The following is a 19,047-nucleotide window of genomic DNA, read 5'->3' as shown; positions in this document are numbered from 1 at the left end:
TGAACTTCTTAGCAAAAATTATGGTTTAAATGGTTTCCCATACCTTTTTGGTAGTTGACATCATTAGAATTTTGCTCCTTCTTGTAGAGGAACTGGGGATATTTGGATCTATTGGTGAACATGTACATGTCATATTGAAGAAACTTACTATGAGGATGAATCAAAAGATGAAGTGACAAATGGTTGTCCACTGCTCTGCTAGCTTAGGGAAGACAAGATGGAAAAGCAGGGTAATAAGTTAGAGATCTTAGCATCACATTTTGCAAAGCTAGGACAAAAGATGCCGCAAATTTAAGATCCAGGTGATGACAAAGCCTGATTAAGAGAAGGTGCAGGAAAGCGATGAATATAAAAGTGAGTAAAAGAGACTTCTAAAAATACGGACTGTGGTAGCCAAAAATTGATTTGTATAAAACTACTAGAAATAATAGGAATGAAACAAAATGACTGCATATGATAAGTAGCATGTGTGTTTTTGGTAAAAGATGGTAAGAGAAGTGGAGGAATTATTCTAAGAGAAAAATCCAGGATCAAACTCAATGTTTTCCTGCTGTATTCTGTGTCTGCTTCCTATGCTAATGTGATCAATTATCAGAGAATCTGTGTGGGTTAGCAAACTTTGATACTTGAGTTTCTTTTTAATAATGTACTACAGAATTCTCTATTGGCTTACATGAGTTTTTGGATTATCAGTCTGTTCTTGATGAGAAATTCTAAGCAGGGGATTTTATTTCCCTTTTCAGTGATCTGCCTTGAGAAAACAAAGCTCTTGTGTCCTGTCAATTTTTTTCTCTCATGTCAGGTCTTTGATTAGCTAAGAGGGCTGGACCTTACACACACACACACACACACACACACACACACACACAAACATGTTAAATTACATGGTGGTTGTGTCCAATGCTAAGTTCTGTCCAACTCTTGCGACCCCATGGACTGTAGCTCACCAGACTCCTCGTCCATGGGATTCTCCAGGCAAGAATACTGGAGTGGGTTGCCATTTCCTTTTCCAGGGGATCGTCTGGGCATGGGAAGCATGTCAAATAAGTATTATGTTGTTTCTAGAAATGATGTAAAATTCCTGGAAATCTGGTATGTCCAAATAGAGTAACTTTGACAAGCAGAGTTTTCTGATAACTTTAAGATCATAAAACTGAATTGGGTAAGAGTTTCCAGAACTAGATTCAAGCAGAACAAGAATTAAGATAGGATTGAATTATCTGATGAGGATGATTATAATTTCTTCCAGATATAAGGAAACCTTTCCTTTTACCCAACTATGACTTACAGCCCAGATATGGAGAAAAAGAACTGTTTCATATGTCTTCATTGCAAGCCTGTTTCTAAAAATTGTACATTTTGGAGCAAGAGTCCAAATGGAGGCCCACACACCATATGTCTAAATATTTAAAAATTATAACTCAAGTGAGCAAATTGTGAAATAAAATATGTTCTATCCTCTCGTCTTAAAATACACGTTTATGATGACAAAGCAGAAAGTTGGCAAAATACAAAACACAACCGAATTTATTATTATACTTGTCTCTGGGCTGGTGAAGTTTGGATGAGTAACTGTTTCGTACTGTGGAGAGTACACAGCCACTGCGTGCACTGTGGCACACACATCCCGAATTTCCAAGTATCTCCCGAGTCAGGAAACTGGAAAATGAAGAAAACAAAGAAGAACTCCCAGGATATACCTTGATGTTAACCATCTTACAGTAAGGTTGTCAGGTGAATTAGTTTCTCTTTTCACCTACTGAAATTTTTCCCTGAAATTCTCTCAATGATATCCTCCCAAACTCCAGAAACAGTGTTCATTTCTGACTGAAAAATCACAAACCTTTATTAAATTCAGACAGCTTTTGAGGTTGTAGGGCAAGCAGAGTAGAAAGGCATTTCCCCGAGACCTGGACAGTGTTGCCCATTAGAGTGGACATCTAGATTAGGAATGGTGCCATGTCAGTTGAGTGCCAGACCTCAAGAGTATCGCATGCATCAGTTCAGTTCAGTCGCTCAGTCATGTCCGACTCTTTGGGACCCCATGGACTGCAGCATGCCAGGCTTCCCTGTGCATCACCAACTCCCAGAGTTTACTCAAACTCATGTCCATTGAGTCGGTGATGCCATCCAACCATCTCATCCTCTGTCATCCCCTTCTCCTCCTGCCTTCAATCTTTCCCAGCATCAGGGTCTTTTCCAAAGAGTCAGTTCTTCTCATTAGGTGGCCAACGTATTGGAGTTTCAGCTTCAGCATCAGTCCTTCCAATGAACATTCATGACTGATTTCCTTTAGGATGGACTGGTTGGATCTCCTTGCAGTCCAAGGGATTCTCAAGAGTGTACTCCAACAACACAGTTCTTCAGCACTCAGCCTTCTTTATGGTCCAACTCTCACAACTGTACATGACTATTGGGAAAACCATAGCTTTGACTAGATGGAAATTTGTTGGCAAAGTAATATCTCTGCTTTTTAATATGCTGTCTAGGTGTGTCATAGCTTTTCTTCCAAGGAGCAAGCATCTTTTAATTTTATGGCTGCAGTCATCATCTACAATGATTTTGGAGCCCCCCAAAATAAAGTCTGCCACTGTTTCCATTGTTTCCCCATCTATTTGCCATGAAGTGATGGGACCAGTCATGCTTTGCTGGAGCAGCCATGAAGAGATACCCCACGCCCAAAGTAAGAGAAACCCAAGTAAGATGGTAGGCGTTGCAAGAGGGCATCAGAGGGCAAACACACTGAAACCATACTCACAGAAAACTAGTCAGTCTAATCACACTAGGACCACAGCCTTGTCTAACTCAATGAAACTAAGCCATGCCCGTGGGGCAACCCAAGACAGGCGGGTCATGGTGGAGAGATCTGACAGAATGTGGTCCACTGGAGAAGGGAATGGCAAACCACTTCAGTATTCTTGCCTTGAGAACCCCATGAACAGTATGAAAAGGCAAAATGATAGGATACTGAAAGAGAAACTCCCCAGGTCAGTAGGTGCCCAATATGCTACTGCAGATCACTGAAGAAATAACTCCAGAAAGAATGAAGGGATGGAGCCAAAGCAAAAAGAATACCCAGTTGTGGATGTGACTGGTGATAGAAGCAAGGTCTGATGCTGTAAAGAGCAATATTGCATAGGAACCTGGAATGTCAGGTTCATGAATCAAGGCAAATTGGAAGTGGTCAAACAAGAGATGGCAAGAGTGAATGTCGACATTCTAGGAATTAGCGAACTGAAATGGACTGGAATGGGTGAATTTAACTCAGATGACCATAATATCTACTACTGCGGGCAGGAATCCCTCAGAAGAAATGGAGTGGCCATCATGGTCAATAAGAGAGTCCGAAATGCAGTACTTGGATGCAGTCTCAAAAACAACAGAATGATCTCTGTTCATTTCCAAGGCAAACCATTCAATATCACAGTAATCCAAGTCTATGCCCCAACCAGTAATGCTGAAGAAGCTGAAGTTGAATGGTTCTATGAAGACCTACAAGACCTTTTAGAATTAACGCCCCAAAAGATGTCTTTTTCATTATAGGGGACTGGAATGCAAAAGTAGGAAGTCAAGAAACACCTGGAGTAACAGGCAAATTTGGCCTTGGAATACAGAATGAAGCAGCGCAAAGGCTAATGGAGTTTTGCCAAGAAAATGCACTGGTCATAACAAACACCCTCTTCCAACAACACAAGAGAAGACTCTACACATGGACATCACCAGATGGTCAACACCGAAATCAGATTGATTATATTCTTTGCAGCCAAAGATGGAGAAGCTGTACACAGTCAGCAAAAACAAGACCAGGAGCCGACTGTGGCTCAGACCATGAATTCCTTATTGTCAAATTCAGACTTAAATTGAAGAAAGTAGGGAAAACCACTAGACCATTCAGGTATGACCTAAATCAAATCCCTTATGATTATACAGTGGAAGTGAGAAATAGATTTAAGGGCCTAGATCTGATAGATAGAGTGCCTGATGAGCTATGGGACGAGGTTCGTGACCTCGTACAGGAGACAGGGATCAAGACCATCCCCATGGAAAAGAAATGCAAAAAAGCAAAATGGCTGTCCAGGGAGGCCTTACTAATAGCTGTGAAAAGAAGAGAAGCGAAAAGCAAAGGAGAAAAGGAAAGATATAAGCATCTGAATGCAGAGTTCCAAAGAATAGCAAGAAGAGATAAGAAAGCCTTCTTCAGCGATCAATGCAAAGAAATAGAGGGAAACAACAGAATGGGAAAGACTAGGGATCTCTTCAAGAAAATCAGAGATACCAAAGGAACATTTCATGCAAAGATAGGCTCGATCAAGGACAGAAATGGTATGGACCTAACAGAAGCAGAAGATATTAAGAAGAGGTGGCAAGAATACACAGAGGAACTGTACAAAAAAGATCTTCACGACCCAGATAATCACGATGGTGTGATCACTGACCCAGAGCCAGACATCCTGGAATGTGAAGTCAAGTGGGCCTTAGAAAGCATCACTATGAACAAAACTAGTGGAGGTGATTGAATTCCAGTTGAGCTATTCCAAATCCTGAAAGATGATGCTGTGAAAGTGCTGCACTCAATATGCCAGCAAATGTGGAAAACTCAGCAGTGGCCACAGGACTGGAAAAGGTCAGTTTTCATTCCAATCCCAAAGAAAGGCAATGCCAAAGAATGCTCCAACTACCGCACAATTGCACTCATCTCACACGCTAGTAAAGTCATGCTCAAAATTCTCTAAGCCAGGCTTCAGCAATATGTGAACTGTGAACTTCCTGATGTTCAAGCTGGCTTTAGAAAAGGCAGAGGAACCAGGGATCAAATTGCCAACATTCGCTGGATCATGGGAAAAGCAAGAGAGTTCCAGAAAAGCATCTATTTCTGCTTTATTGACTATGCCAAAGCCTTTGACTGTGTGGATCACAATCAACTGTGGAAAATTCTGAAAGAGATGGGAATACCAGAACAGCTGATCTACCTCTTGAGAAATGTGTATGCAGGTCAGCAAGCAACAGTTAGAACTGGACATGGAACAACAGACTGGTTCCAAATAGGAAAAGGAGTACATCAAGGCTGTATATTGTACCCTGTTTATTTAACTTATATGCCAAGTACATCATGAGAAATGCTGGACTGGAAGAAACACAAGCTGGAATCAAGATTGCCGGGAGAAATATCAATAACCTCAGATATGCAGATGACACCACCCTTATGGCAGAAAGTGAAGAGGAACGAAAACGGCTTTTGATGAAAGTGAAAGTGGAGAGTGAAAAAATTGGCTTAAAGCTCAACATTCAGAAAACGAAGATCATGGCATCCGGTCCCACCACTTCATGGGAAATAGATGGGGAAACAGTGGAAACAGTGTCAGACTTTATTTTTCTGGGCTCCAAAATCACTGCAGATGGTGACTGCAGCCATGAAATTAAAAGACGCTTACTCCTTGGAAGGAAAGTTATGACCAACCTAGATAGCATATTCAAAAGCAGAGACATTACTTTGCCAACAAAGGTTCATCTAGTCAAGGCTATGGTTTTTCCTGTGGTCATGTAATTATGTGAGGTTTTATCCACTTTTAACCCCCACCACCCCTGACAACAGAACTGGGATGAGGCTGCAAACCTAGTTTAGTGATTCATGTTCATTGTTTCTGTTCATTCATGTGTCTGATGCTGTTCTCGGCATAGCAGTGAGTAAGGCAGTTAGGTTTCCTGCTCTCATCGAGCTCACAGTTTAGTGGGAGAAGGCCAGAGATAAACAAATTATAAGTAAGATAATTTATCATAGAAATAAGTACTATGAGGAAAAATCATGAAATGGGGCAGGGATGGGCAACTTTAGCTACAGGGGTAGGGGCAGAGCTCTCTGGAGAGGTGACTTTCATGCTGAGACCCACAGTAAGAGTAGGAGGCAATAATGCAAACACTGAGCATATTAGCTAACTAGATTTCTTGGTATTAGAGGATTGCTGCTGCTAAGTCGCTTCAGTTGTGTCCGACTCTGTGCGACCCCATAGACGGCAGCTCACCAGGCTCCCCTGTCCCTGGGATTCTCCGGGCAAGAACACTGGAGTGGGGTGCCATTGCCTTCTCCAGTGCAGGAAAGTGAAAAGTGAAAACGAAGTCGCTCAGTCGTGTCCGACCCTTAGCATGGACTGCAGCCTACCAGGCTCCTCCATCCATGGGATTTTCCAGGCAAGAGTACTGGAGTGGGGTGCCATTGCCTTCTCTGATTAGAGGATTAAGAACCATTTTTAAAACTTCAACGCTTGATGAACATCTTTCTCAAGTACTCTGGCCCACAGTCTTGCTAACGTCTACAGTGCAACAAATATAAAATTTTTCATTCTTCTGGACTTTCTACAACACCTTGATCATTAATGCACAGAATATAAATGTAAAATTGTGATCAGGCCAAATCTCACTTGAATTCATAATATAACCTATAAAACATCACTTTAATAGAATTTTTATATCAGCTACCTTGCTGTTCTTTCTCAAATAGCAAAGTAATAAAAACTGTCTTTGCTGTTTCTAATGTTTTTCTATAACTGATCTTAACATGAAAAGCTTAATTTCAATAGGTAAGTTTAAAAAAAAAAGCGTTAAATCTATATAGAATAAAATTTAGTCTTTTACATGAGATTTTTAATGAAAGCATACTTGAAGTTCTAAGTTCTCAGTCAACTAATGCACTTCATAGCCTGAAACAAAGCAAAATCTTTTTTTCATTTGAAAAAAGGAAATTTACCAGTTGGTTTTAAAATAAATATGCATATATAATTTGGGATTTTTTTGGTAAACCTTAAATATTTTTTCATATAATAGAATCAATGTAAAATAATTTTTCCTTTCAATATTTTGTAATATAAAAGAGAATCATTAGACTTATTTTTAGTACTTTATTGTTGCTTGTGCCAGACAGCATACAAAATGATGTATATGCATCATTTCATGTAATTGTCAATAAACCTTGCATGGATTAGTATAAGGTAACACTAAGAATTCTTATTTTGTATTTGAGGAAATGAGCAAAGTTAGGTATCTTGTCCAAAGTCACACACAGTGTGAAGCTGTGGAAAGAGATGTTGAACCTAGGCTGGCTGACTTCAGAATCGCCTTAATGCTTGAGTTTGACAAGCTTCTCGATATTTCATACTACTTTATCCTTTATAATATTGTCATAATAGCATTCATACATAATCTGAATGTTGCTTAATTCTTAGTTTCTTCAGAAATTCAGTATTGAATTTTAAAAATATAATTGTAAGTTTTTGTATCATTTTAATATAATCCTATAATTTTATAGAACAAAATTATATAATTTTAATATTCTACAATTTTATATACCATGTACAATTATATAATTTTTAATAATTTTATATAACATAAAATTGTATAATTTTAATATAATTTTTTGTAAAATAAACTTTATTCTAAAACATATCCCAAACTGCAAGACACAAGTACTGTTTAAACAGGTAAATGTATATGTACATTTTGTGGTGAAACAAAAAATCTTGACCTTTAAGAAGTCTCTATTGATAAAACCCAATTTAAAGATTTGTTTCCATATTACATATATAAACTCTAGCATAATTCTAAAAACAGTCAAAGTAAAACACAAAACTATGTGAACTGTGAATTCGAGTATAAAAACAAGATATATGTACATTTGAATCTGTGCAGAGTGCTTCAAATTAATTGTAGTCTAATTTCAAACAAATTGATCACACAACCAAGTCCACGAGTCATAGGCTAATGAACAGATTTTATTAAATGACAAAAGTGATTTATTTCCAAATCTCCTGTGTGATCTGGCAACTGCCGCCTCTTCTCTTTCCTTACTCAAAGATAAATAGGGTTCTGTCACATCTGATGTTAACCATCATGTGGTTTGTTAGATTTGGGGCATTTTTGATTGAGACTTCTTCATTAAATTTGCTTTCCTGTGACATCTTGCTTCATCTGTTCGTCTTCTAAATATTTCAGGTACCAAAATCTCATTACTACACGACTGTGTAATTATGGTAGCTTCCTTCATTCAAGTGGACATTTAGAGTTCTCTTCAAATAAATGAAAAAGAATAGCAGAAAACTCGATAAGAATAAGTTAACTTCATAAATACACTTCTTTATCCTTTAATCAGTTCAGTACAATTTCTCAGTCGTGTCTGACTCTTTGCAACCTCATGGACTGCAGCACACCAGGCCTCCCTGTTCATCACCAACTCCCAGAGTTTACCCAAACTCATGTCCATTGAGTTGGTGATGCCATCCAACCATCTCACCCTCTGTTGTCCCCTCCTCCTCCCACCTTCAGACTTTCCCAGCATCAGGGTCTTTTCCAATGAGTCAGTCCTTCGCATCAGGTGGCCCAAGCATTGAAGTTTCAGCTTCAGCATCAGTCCTCCCAGTGAATATTCAGGACTGATTTCCTTTAGGATGGATTGGTTGGATCTCCTTTCAGTCCAAGGGACTCTCAAGAGTCTTCTCCAACACCACAGTTCAAAAGCATCAATTCTTTGGCACTCAGCTTTCTTTATAGTCCAACTCTCACATCCATACATGACTACTGGAAAAACCATAGCTTTGACCAAGATAGACCTGTGTTGGCAACATGATGTCTCTGCTTTTTAACATGCTGTCTAGGTTAGTCATAACTTTTCTTCCAAGGAGCAAGCGTCTTTTAACCTCTTGAAATATTTTTAGTAACTCCCCAAGTTAGAGTTTTAGAGCTTGGATGTAGTGAAAGTTCAGAATGTAGTAAAGGGGACAAAAGTCAGTCCTATAGAGATGTGGGTACATTTAAAAATTCTGTTAAATATGTAAATGGGTTAATGCATTGGGCAGAGGACACATTTAATCATGTCTCTTCTGACTCATCCCTTCTTAGTTGCTTTTTTCTTTAGGAAATTAACATTTTAGTTTTAGATGGAGAAAATCGCTATCATTAGGGAATGTCTCTGGCTTTTCAATGGTAACGTAGGAAAACTAGTTGTTAACATAGGAAAGTGAAATAATAAGTGGTAGTGAACTATCAGAAAAATCAATTTTCCAAATTTGCTTTTATTAGCAGACTGTTTTGGAGAAGGCAATAGCACCCCACTCCAGTACTCTTGCCTGGAAAATCCCATGGACGGAGGAGCCTGGTAGGCTGCAGTCCATGGGGTCGCTAGGAGTCAGACACGACTGAGCGACTTCACTTTCACTTTTCACTTTCATGCGTTGGAGAAGGAAATGGCAACCCAGTCCAGTGTTCTTGCCTGGAGAATCCCAGGGCCGGGGGAGCCTGGTGGGCTGCCGTCTATGGAGTCACACAGAGTCGGACACGACTGAAGCGACTTAGCAGCAGCAGCAGCAGCAGACTGTTTCTCTACCTCAATATAATTTTCTAGCTATTTATAAGATCCCACCTTGACATTAGCAGTGTTAGATATAGTATTCTGGTTAGTATTCTCAAAATGCAGTGGCTTTAAGGTGAGGTAGTTTATCATTGCTGTTGATATTTTCTGGAAGTTTATAGTATGTACGGGTTTTTCAAATCCATCCTCCTAGTTGAAGTCTGAACAAATGAGGCTGAGCAACAACAACCTGTTGAGTCATATGACAGCAAGATTATAACCCCCAGTCTCTGCCTGCTAGTATTGTGGTCACTGTGACTACACTATACTGTATCTAATCAGGTCTTTATTCATTTTAAAAATAACCAAAATATCTTCATAAGAAAAAGCAACAAAACTTTGAAAGTTAATATCTGAAGGTTTTTTTTTTTTCTTGGCTAGAGTTTATGCATATTCTTTATTAGGAATATACCTCTATCTTCCTTTTTAGGATGAGTCAAATATTTATGTTTTATTTCACTTAAATGTAAACCCTAAAACTTTAACACTCTTAGAAGAAAAAGAGGAAAATTTCCTTGACACTGATTTTTGGCAATGACTTTCTGGATATGACAGCAAAAGCAAAATAAATAAGTGGGATTATATCAGACTTAAAGACTGCTGCACAGCAAAGGAAATATTCGGCAGAAAGAAAAAGCAACAATATTTGTTTTTCTCTTTCTGACTTCACTCTGTATCACAGACTCTAGGTTCATCTACATCACTACAAATGACTCCAAATGTTGTACCTTTTTATTGCTGAGTAATATTCCATTGTATCTATGCACCACATCTTCTTTATCCATTTCCTCTGTCAATAGACATTTAGGTTGCTTCTGTGTTCTGGCTATTGTGAATAGTGATTCAGTGAATATTGGGGTGCATGTGTCTTTTTGAATTTTTAATGCATATATGAAGAATCTAGAAAAAATGATACAGATGAACCTATTAGCAGGGTGGGAATGGAGACACAGACATAGAGAATGGACACGTGGAGATGGGGGGAGGGAAGGGGGCAGAAAAATGGAATTGATGTGTATACACTGCTGCTGCTGCTGTTTAGTCACTAAGTCACGTCCAACTCTTTGCAACCCCATGGACTGCCAGGCTCCTCTGTCCATGGGGTTTCCCAGCAAGAATACTGGAGTGGGTTGCCATTTCCTTTTCCAGGGGTATATACACTACTATGTGTAAAATAGCTATCTAGTGGGAACCTGCTGCATAGAGCAGAGAGCTCAGCTAGGTGCTCTGTGGTGACCTAGAGGGATGGGCTTGTGGGGGAGGTGAGAATGAGGTTCAAGAGGGAGGGAATATATGTATCAGATCAGATCAGTTACTCAGTCATGTCCGACTCTTTGCGACCCCATGAATCACAGCACGCCAGGCCTCCCTGTCCATCACCAACTCCCGGAGTTCACTCAGGCTCACGTCCATCGAGTCAGTGATGCCATCCAGCCATCTCATCCTCTGTCATCCCCTTCTCCTCCTGCCCCCAATCCCTCCCAGCATCAGAGTCTTTTCCAATGAGTCAACTCTTCTCATGAGGTGGCCAAAGTACTGGAGTTTCAGCTTTAGCATCATTCCTTCCAAAGAAATCCCAGGGCTGATCTCCTTCAGAATGGACTGGTTGGATCTCCTTGCAGTCCAAGGGACTCTCAAGAGTCTTCTCCAACACCACAGTTCAAAAGCATCAATTCTTCGGTGCTCAGCCTTCTTCACAGTCAAACTCTCACATCCATACATGACCACAGAAAAACCATAGCCTTGACTAGATGAACCTTTGTTGGCAAAGTAATGTCTCTGCTTTTGAATATGCTACTAGGTTGGTCATAACTTTCCTTCCAAGGAGTAAGCATCTTTTAATTTCATGGTTGCAGTCACCATCTGCAGTGATTTTGGAGCCCAGAAAAATAAAGTCTGACACTGTTTCCACTGTTTCCCCATCTATATCCCATGAAGTGATGGGACCGGATGCCATGATCTTTGTTTTCTGAATGTTGAGCTTTAAGCCAACTTTTTCACTCTCCACTTTCACTTTCATCAAGAGGCTTTTTAGTTCCTCTTCACTTTCTGCCATAAGGGTGGTGTCATCTGCATATCTGAGGTTATTGATATTTCTCCCGGCAATCTTGATTCCAGCTTGTGTTTCTTCTAGTCCAGGGTTTCTCATGATGTACTCTGCATATAAGTTAAATAAACAGGGTACAATATACAGCCTTGATGTACTCCTTTTCCTATTTGGAACCAGTCTGTTGTTCCATGTCCAGTTCTAACTGTTGCTTGCTGACCTGCATACACATTTCTCAAGAGGCAGATCAAGTGGTCTGGTATTCCCATCTCTTTCAGAATTTTCCACAGTTGATTGTGATCCACACAGTCAAAGGCTTTGGCATAGTCAATAAAGCAGAAATAGATGCTTTTCTGGAACTCTCTTGCTTTTTCCATGATCCAGCGGATGTTGGCAATTTGATCTCTGGTTCCTCTGCCTTTTCTAAAACCAGCTTGAACATCAGGAAGTTCACGGTTCACATATTGCTGAAGCCGGCTTGGAGAATTTTGAGCATGACTTTACTAGCGTGTGAGATGAGTGCAATTGTGCGGTAGTTGGAGCATTCTTTGGCATTGCCTTTCTTTGGGATTGGAATGAAAACTGACCTTTTCCAGTCCTGTGGCCACTGCTGAGTTTTCCACATTTGCTGGCATATTGAGTGCAGCACTTTCACAGCATCATCTTTCAGGATTTGGAATAGCTCAACTGGAATTCGATCACCTCCACTAGCTTTGTTCATAGTGATGCTTTCTAAGGCCCACTTGACTTCACATTCCAGGATGTCTGGCTCTGGGTCAGTGATCACACCATCGTGATTATCTGGGTCGTGAAGATCTTTTTTGTACAGTTCTTCTGTGTATTCTTGCCACTTCTTCTTAATATCTTCTGCTTCTGTTAGGTCCATACATTTCTGTCCTTGATCGAGCCTATCTTTGCATGAAATGTTCCTTTGGTATCTCTGATTTTCTTGAAGAGATCCCTAGTCTTTCCCATTCTGTTGTTTCCCTCTATTTCTTTGCATTGATCGCTGAAGAAGGCTTTCTTATCTCTTCTTGCTATTCTTTGGAACTCTGCATTCAGATGTTTATCTTTCCTTTTCTCCTTTGCTTTTCGCTTCTCTTCTTTTCACAGCTATTAGTAAGGCCTCCCTGGACAGCCATTTTGCTTTTTTGCATTTCTTTTCCATGGGGATGGCCTTGATCCCTGTCTCCTGTACAATGTCACGAACCTCATTCCATAGCTCATCAGGCACTCTATCTATCAGATCTAGGCCCTTAAATCTATTTCTCACTTCCACTGTATAATCATAAGGGATTTGATTTAGGTCATACCTGAATGGTCTAGTGGTTTTCCCTACTTTCTTCAATTTAAGTCTGAATTTGACAATAAGGAATTCATGGTCTGAGCCACAGTCGGCTCCTGGTCTTGTTTTTTGCTGACTGTATACAGCTTCTCCATCTTTGGCTGCAAAGAATATAATCAATCTGATTTCGGTGTTGACCATCTGGTGATGTCCATGTGTAGAGTCTTCTCTTGTGTTGTTGGAAGAGGGTGTTTGTTATGACCAGTGCATTTTCTTGGCAAAACTCCATTAGCCTTTGCGCTGCTTCATTCTGTATTCCAAGGCCAAATTTGCCTGTTACTCCAGGTGTTTCTTGACTTCCTACTTTTGCAATCCAGTCCCCTATAATGAAAAGGACATCTTTTTGGGGGTGTTAGTTCTAAAAGATCTTGTAGGTCTTCATAGAACCGTTCAACTTCAGCTTCTTCAGAGTTACTGGTTGGGGCATAGACTTGGATTACTGTGATATTGAATGGTTTGCCTTGGAAATGAACAGAGATCATTCTGTTGTTTTTGAGACTGCATCCAAGTACTGCATTTCGGACTCTCTTGTTGACCATGATGGCCACTCCATTTCTTCTGAGTGATTCCTGCCTGCAGTAGTAGATATAATGGTTATCTGAGTTAAATTCACCCATTCCAGTCCATTTCAGTTCGCTGATTCCTAGAATGTCGACATTCACTCTTGCCATCTCTTGTTTGACCACTTCCAATTTACCTTGATTCATGGACCTGACATTCCAGGTTCCTATGCAATATTGCTCTTTACAGCATCAGACCTTGCTTCTATCACCAGTCACATCCACAGCTGGGTATTCCTTTTTGCTTTTGGCTCCATCCCTTCATTCTTTCTGGAGTTATTTCTCCACTGATCTCCAGTAGCATATTGGGCACCTACTGACCTGGGGAGTTTCTCTTTCAGTATCCTATCATTTTGCCTTTTCATACTGTTCATGGGGTTCTCAAGGCAAGAATACTGAAGTGGTTTGCCATTCCCTTCTCCAGTGGACCACATTCTGTCAGATCTCTCCACCATGACCTGCCCGTCTTGGGTTGCCCCACGGGCATGGCTTAGTTTCATTGAGTTAGACAAGGCTGTGGTCCTAGTGTGATTAGACTGACTAGTTTTCTGTGAGTATGGTTTCAGTGTGTCTGCCCTCTTGCAACACCTACCATCTTAGTTGGGTTTCTCTTACCTTGGGCGTGGGGTATCTCTTCACGGCTGCTCCAGCAAAGCGCAGCCATTGCTCCTTACCTTGGACGCAGTGCATGGGCGGTGCAGGCGGCTGCGACCGGCGTGCTAAAGCACAGAAAGCATGGCCGAGAGGAGCTACCCCACGTTGAAGGTCAGGAAGGGCTGCGGTGAGGAGATACCCCTCGTCCAAGGTAAGGATATATGTATACATATGGCTAATTCATTTTGCTGTACAGCAGAAATTAACACAACATTGTAAAGCAACTATGCTGCTGCTGCTAAGTCGCTTCAGTTGTGTCCAACTCTGTGCGACCCCATAGACGGCAGCCCACCAGGCTCCCCCGTCCCTGGGATCCTCCAGGCAAGAACACTGGAGTGGGTTGCCATTTCCTTCTCCAATGCATGAAAGTGAAAAGTGAAAGTGAAGTCACTCAGTCGTGTCCGACTCTTCGCGACCCTATGGACTGCAGCCCACCAGGCTCCTCCGTCCATGGGATTTTCCAGGCAAGAGTACTGGAGTGGGGTGCCATTGCCTTCTCCAAAGCAACTATACTCCAATTTAAAAAAAAAAGAATAGAAAAAGCAAGCATTAAAAAGCAACCTACGGAATGGAGATAGTATTTTTAAACCATGTCTATTAAGTGCTTAATAACCAAAATAGAATTCCTATAACTCAATATCAAAAAACAAAGGACTTTAATAAATATTAATATATTTCCAAAGGATACTTAGAAATGGCCAACATGTATCTGAAAAGATGCTCAACATCACTAATTAAGAAATGCAAATCAAAACTACAATGAAGTATCTCATACCTGTTAGGATGCTGCTTATTTAAAAAATAATGTGTTGATAAGTATTGAGGAAAGGGAACCCTTGTACTCGGAGTGGGGATGTAAATTTTTCAGCCACCATTTAAGAGTGTTTAGTCTCCTCAAAAAATTAAAACTAGAACACCATATATAGCCCAGCTGTTGCACTCATGGGTATATATTCAAAGGAATGGAAATAGGATCTTGATGGGATACCTGCCTTCTGGTGTTTTTCTGCAGCATTATTCACAATATTCAAGACATGGAAACAATGTAAATGTTCACTTATGAACGAATAAAGAAAATGCAGTGTATGTGTACAATTAAATGTTATTCAACCTTAAACAAGGGAATCCTGCCATTTCCAACAATGTGGATGGGCCTGGGGAACATTATGTTAACTAAAAGCAGCCAGACACAAAGATGAATATTGCATGTGGAGTCTAAAAATCATCAAATCATCAATCTAGAAACAGTAGAAAGGTATTTGCACGAGTTGGAGGAAATGAGGAGATCATATTCAAAGGGCAGAAAGTTTGAAAGTGAAAGTGAAGTCACTCAGTCATGTCCGACTCTTTGCGACCCCATGGACTGTAGCCTACCAGCCTCCTCTGTCTGTGGGATTTTCCAGGCAAGGGTACTGGAGTGGGTTGCCATTTCCTTCTCCAGGAGATCTTCCCAAGCCAGGGATCGAACCCGGGTCTCCTGCATTGCAGGCAGACGCTTTACCATCTGAGCCACCAGGGAAGCCAGAGAAAGTTTGAATTATGTAATAATTTCTGGAGACATCATTCAGTATGCTTCCCTGATAATTCAGCAGGTAAAGAATCCGCCTGCAGTCCAGGAGACACAGGAGACTCAGGTTTGATCCCTGGGTTGGGATGATCCCCTGGAGGAGGAAATGGCACCCCACTCCAGTGCTCTTGCCTGGGAAATCCCATGGACAGGGGAGCCTGCTGGGCTACGGCCCATAGGGTCACAAAGAGTCGGACATGACTGAGCCACTGAGCAAGCACATTATTCAGCACAGTGCCTAGAGCTAATAATACTCTATTCTTTGCACACACATGTGCATAACAAACTGGGCGAGAGGAAACTTTGGGAGGTGGTGGATATGTCTATGTTTCTGATGGCCTCATGGGGGTGCAGCTTATCCCCAAGATTAGTGATGTGTACATACAAAATATGTAGAGCTCTTTACATGTCAGTCATACCTCAAATGCTTTAAAACAAAGCATGTAGACTTTAAGAATTTTGCTGCTCTTTGCCGCTGTTCACTCACTGGGAATAGACTGGTGCTGTGATTTCTGGAGGCCTTTAGGCTTCCCTGTGCCATTCAGACTGATGGAGAAGCAGCATACCCTGGGGAGGGGTGTGTTCTCGCTCTGCTCCACAGCTGTCGTGTCCACCAACCCGGCCAGAGGTGTGGTCTGCACACACCTCCACCCCACCTACATCTCCCCCTTTAATCTTAGCCTTGGAGTAGACATGGGAGTCCTTTGGGACACTGAGTAAAATCACATCATTTTAATCAGCATATTCACTTTGTAGTTTTACTTGCCTTTTGATGGAGGAGGAAGTCTCATCTCAGGGATGTAACCAATTAATTATTGTGTGTGTGTGCTAAATTGCTTCAGTCATGTCTGACTCTGTGTGACCCTATGGACTGCTCGGCTCCCTCTTTCCATGGGGTTTTCCAGGCAAGAATACTGGAATGGGTTGCCATGCCCTCTTCCAGGGGATCTTCCTGACCCAGGGATCAAACCTGCGTCTCTTATGTCTCCTGGAAGGCAGGTTCTTTACCACTAGCACCACCTGGGAAGCCTGATTGTTGTGGAGCAATCATCAAATACTCAGGTTTCAGTAATATGTTGGACTATGATGTAATTCTTTTCCTTAAGAAATGTATTGTTGTTTAGTTGCTAAGTCGTGTTCAACTCTTTGCGACCTCACAGACTGCAGCATGCCAGGCTCCTCTGTCTGCCACTATCTCCCAGAATTTACTCAGATTCATGTCCGTTGAGTCGGTGATGCCATCCGACCATCTCATCCTCTGTCATCCCCTTCTCTTCTGCCTTCAATCTTTCCCAGCATCAGTGTCTTTTTCAGTGACTCGGCTCTTTGTATCAGGTGGTCAGATTATTGGAGCTTCAGCATCAGCCCTTCCAATGAATATTCAGGGTTGATTTCCTTTAGGATGGACTTGTTGGAGCTCCTTGCAGTCCAAGGGACTCTCGAGTCTTCTCAAGCACCACAGTTCAAAAGCATCAATTCTTTGGTGCTCAGCCTTTCTTACAGTCCCACTCTCCAGTAGTCATGTATGGATGTGAGAGTTGGACCATAAAGAAATGTATACTATTTTAATTTTGAATGCCCAGTGACTAATTAGTTTTAGCTGGATATGACTGCCTTACCAGCAACAGTCTCCCCATTCCCTCACATCAGATATTGAAATAATTGACTGTGTATAGATGACCAACACTGCATTGTTATGTTTTAATGAATTAGGTTTGCAGAAATTCATAGATGAAATGAGCATGCATCTATAATATTTAAATTATTTATAGATTTTTAGAAGTCTTAGAAGCCTAAATATGTTTAACCACACTGAGGAACTGTTGATTGAAGAGGTGGAGGTGGCTTGTTATAAAGCAAGGAGTTCACATTTCATCCATGTAGAGAATCAATAATGAAAGAGGAAAGGGCTTACTCTCACCCTCCCCTCCTCTTCCTCATTGTTTGAAAACATTGGGAAGAAAACTAAACACTTACAATATTCAATCAAAGCTAATATATAAGATATTAGTAGATATTTGTCTCAGTGCTACAAGATGTGGAATAAAAAACCCAGAGTGAACTCAGGGTTTTCAAGGGTCATATGCCTACCTGATATGAAATAAAATAAAAGGGGGAAAAACACCCTGAAAAACAAACACCAAATGGATGCAATGCAAACTAAAGAAGTTGGGGGTAAAACTTAAAACAGCTAAAAGTTCCGTGGGTCTCTGTGGGAACTGACGGAGACCGGGGGACTGGTACAAAGGAGGCAGGCAATGGGGCTTCGTTCTGAGCAGGCTGTTAGTGTGTGCTATACTGACTAAGGAACCACCTGTTGCAGATTCGGTGGTATGTGTTTATTAACATTGCTCCTGTAACAGGACTGGAGGGACCCATGGGGAGGGATACAAGTAGGAAGAGGTCGAGGAAGACTGCTGTTAACTGAATGTAAATGATGGGCTTGAAAGTAAATAATGGGTCTTGTGGTAGAGGCGAGGAGAGTAGTTAGCCCCAGAGCAAAACATCTTGAAAGATTGCTTAATGGAGAAATGGAATTCTTTAATCAAACTGTAATCATTCATTACAGGAAAGATTGCAGTGATTGTGAGGTGCCATTATCACTTGCCACAGTAGTATAAGATTTGTATCAGCTTGGCTTTTAGTTAGTTATGTTTTCCTGGAGTCTTCTTTTGTCTTAATAATGTTTCAGAAAAGATTGGAATCTTTTCTTACCAGTGCCAGAGTTATTCCTTAAGGAATAAAGTAGTCATTTCAAGAACCACATTAATCCTTTTTACACTAATAACTATTTATGAAGGTACATTAATTTTTAAAATAATTCTACATATACCTTAATTACAAGGACTAATTGTAGGTACTAGAGATAACAGAACCCCCAAATGAGAAAGACATATAGACATGATTTAATGTAATTCTACTTCCAAAAGTTGTAGGAATTTCTGATTAAACAAGTTAGATTTCATTTGATCATGATAATGCATGCTTCAGTTCGGTTCAGTTGCTCAGTTGGTTCCAACTCTTTGTGACCCCATGAACTCGAGCACACTAGGCTTCCCAGTCTGTCACCAACTCCCAGAGCTTGCTCAAACTCATGTCCATTGAATTGGTGATGGCATCCAACCATCTCATACTCTGTCGTCCTCTTCTTCCCCTGCCTGCAATCTTTCCCAGCATCAGGATCATTTCTAATGAGTCAGTTCTTTGCATCAGGTGGCCAAAGTATTGGAGATTTTTTTTTTAATTTTATTTTTAAACTTTACATAATTGTATTAGTTTTGCCAAATATCAAAATGAATCCGCCACAGGTATACATGTGTTCCCCATCCTGAACCCTCCTCCCTCCTCCCTCCCCATACTATCCCTCTGGGTTGTCCCAGTGCACTAGCCCCAAGCATCCAGGTTCGATGCACGATACTGTATTGGAGCTTTAGCATCAGTCCTTCCAATGAATATTTAGGACTGATTTCCTTTAGGATG

General features: G+C 40.8%; 1 non-coding gene across 1 annotated transcript; it reads right to left on the bottom strand.

The window, feature by feature from the left end:
- Positions 1–15,447: 15,447 nt before the first annotated feature.
- TRNAC-GCA lies at positions 15,448–15,519 on the bottom strand. The gene has a single exon. It is a non-coding gene; the product is annotated as a tRNA-Cys (tRNA).
- Between the last annotated feature and the right edge of the window lie 3,528 nt (positions 15,520–19,047).

This window comes from Bubalus bubalis, chromosome 9 (genome assembly GCF_019923935.1).
Source record: "Bubalus bubalis isolate 160015118507 breed Murrah chromosome 9, NDDB_SH_1, whole genome shotgun sequence".
Classification (NCBI taxonomy): domain Eukaryota; kingdom Metazoa; phylum Chordata; class Mammalia; order Artiodactyla; family Bovidae; genus Bubalus; species Bubalus bubalis.
Note: the sequence above shows the minus strand (reverse complement) of the source record. Positions and strands in the feature narration are given on the sequence as shown.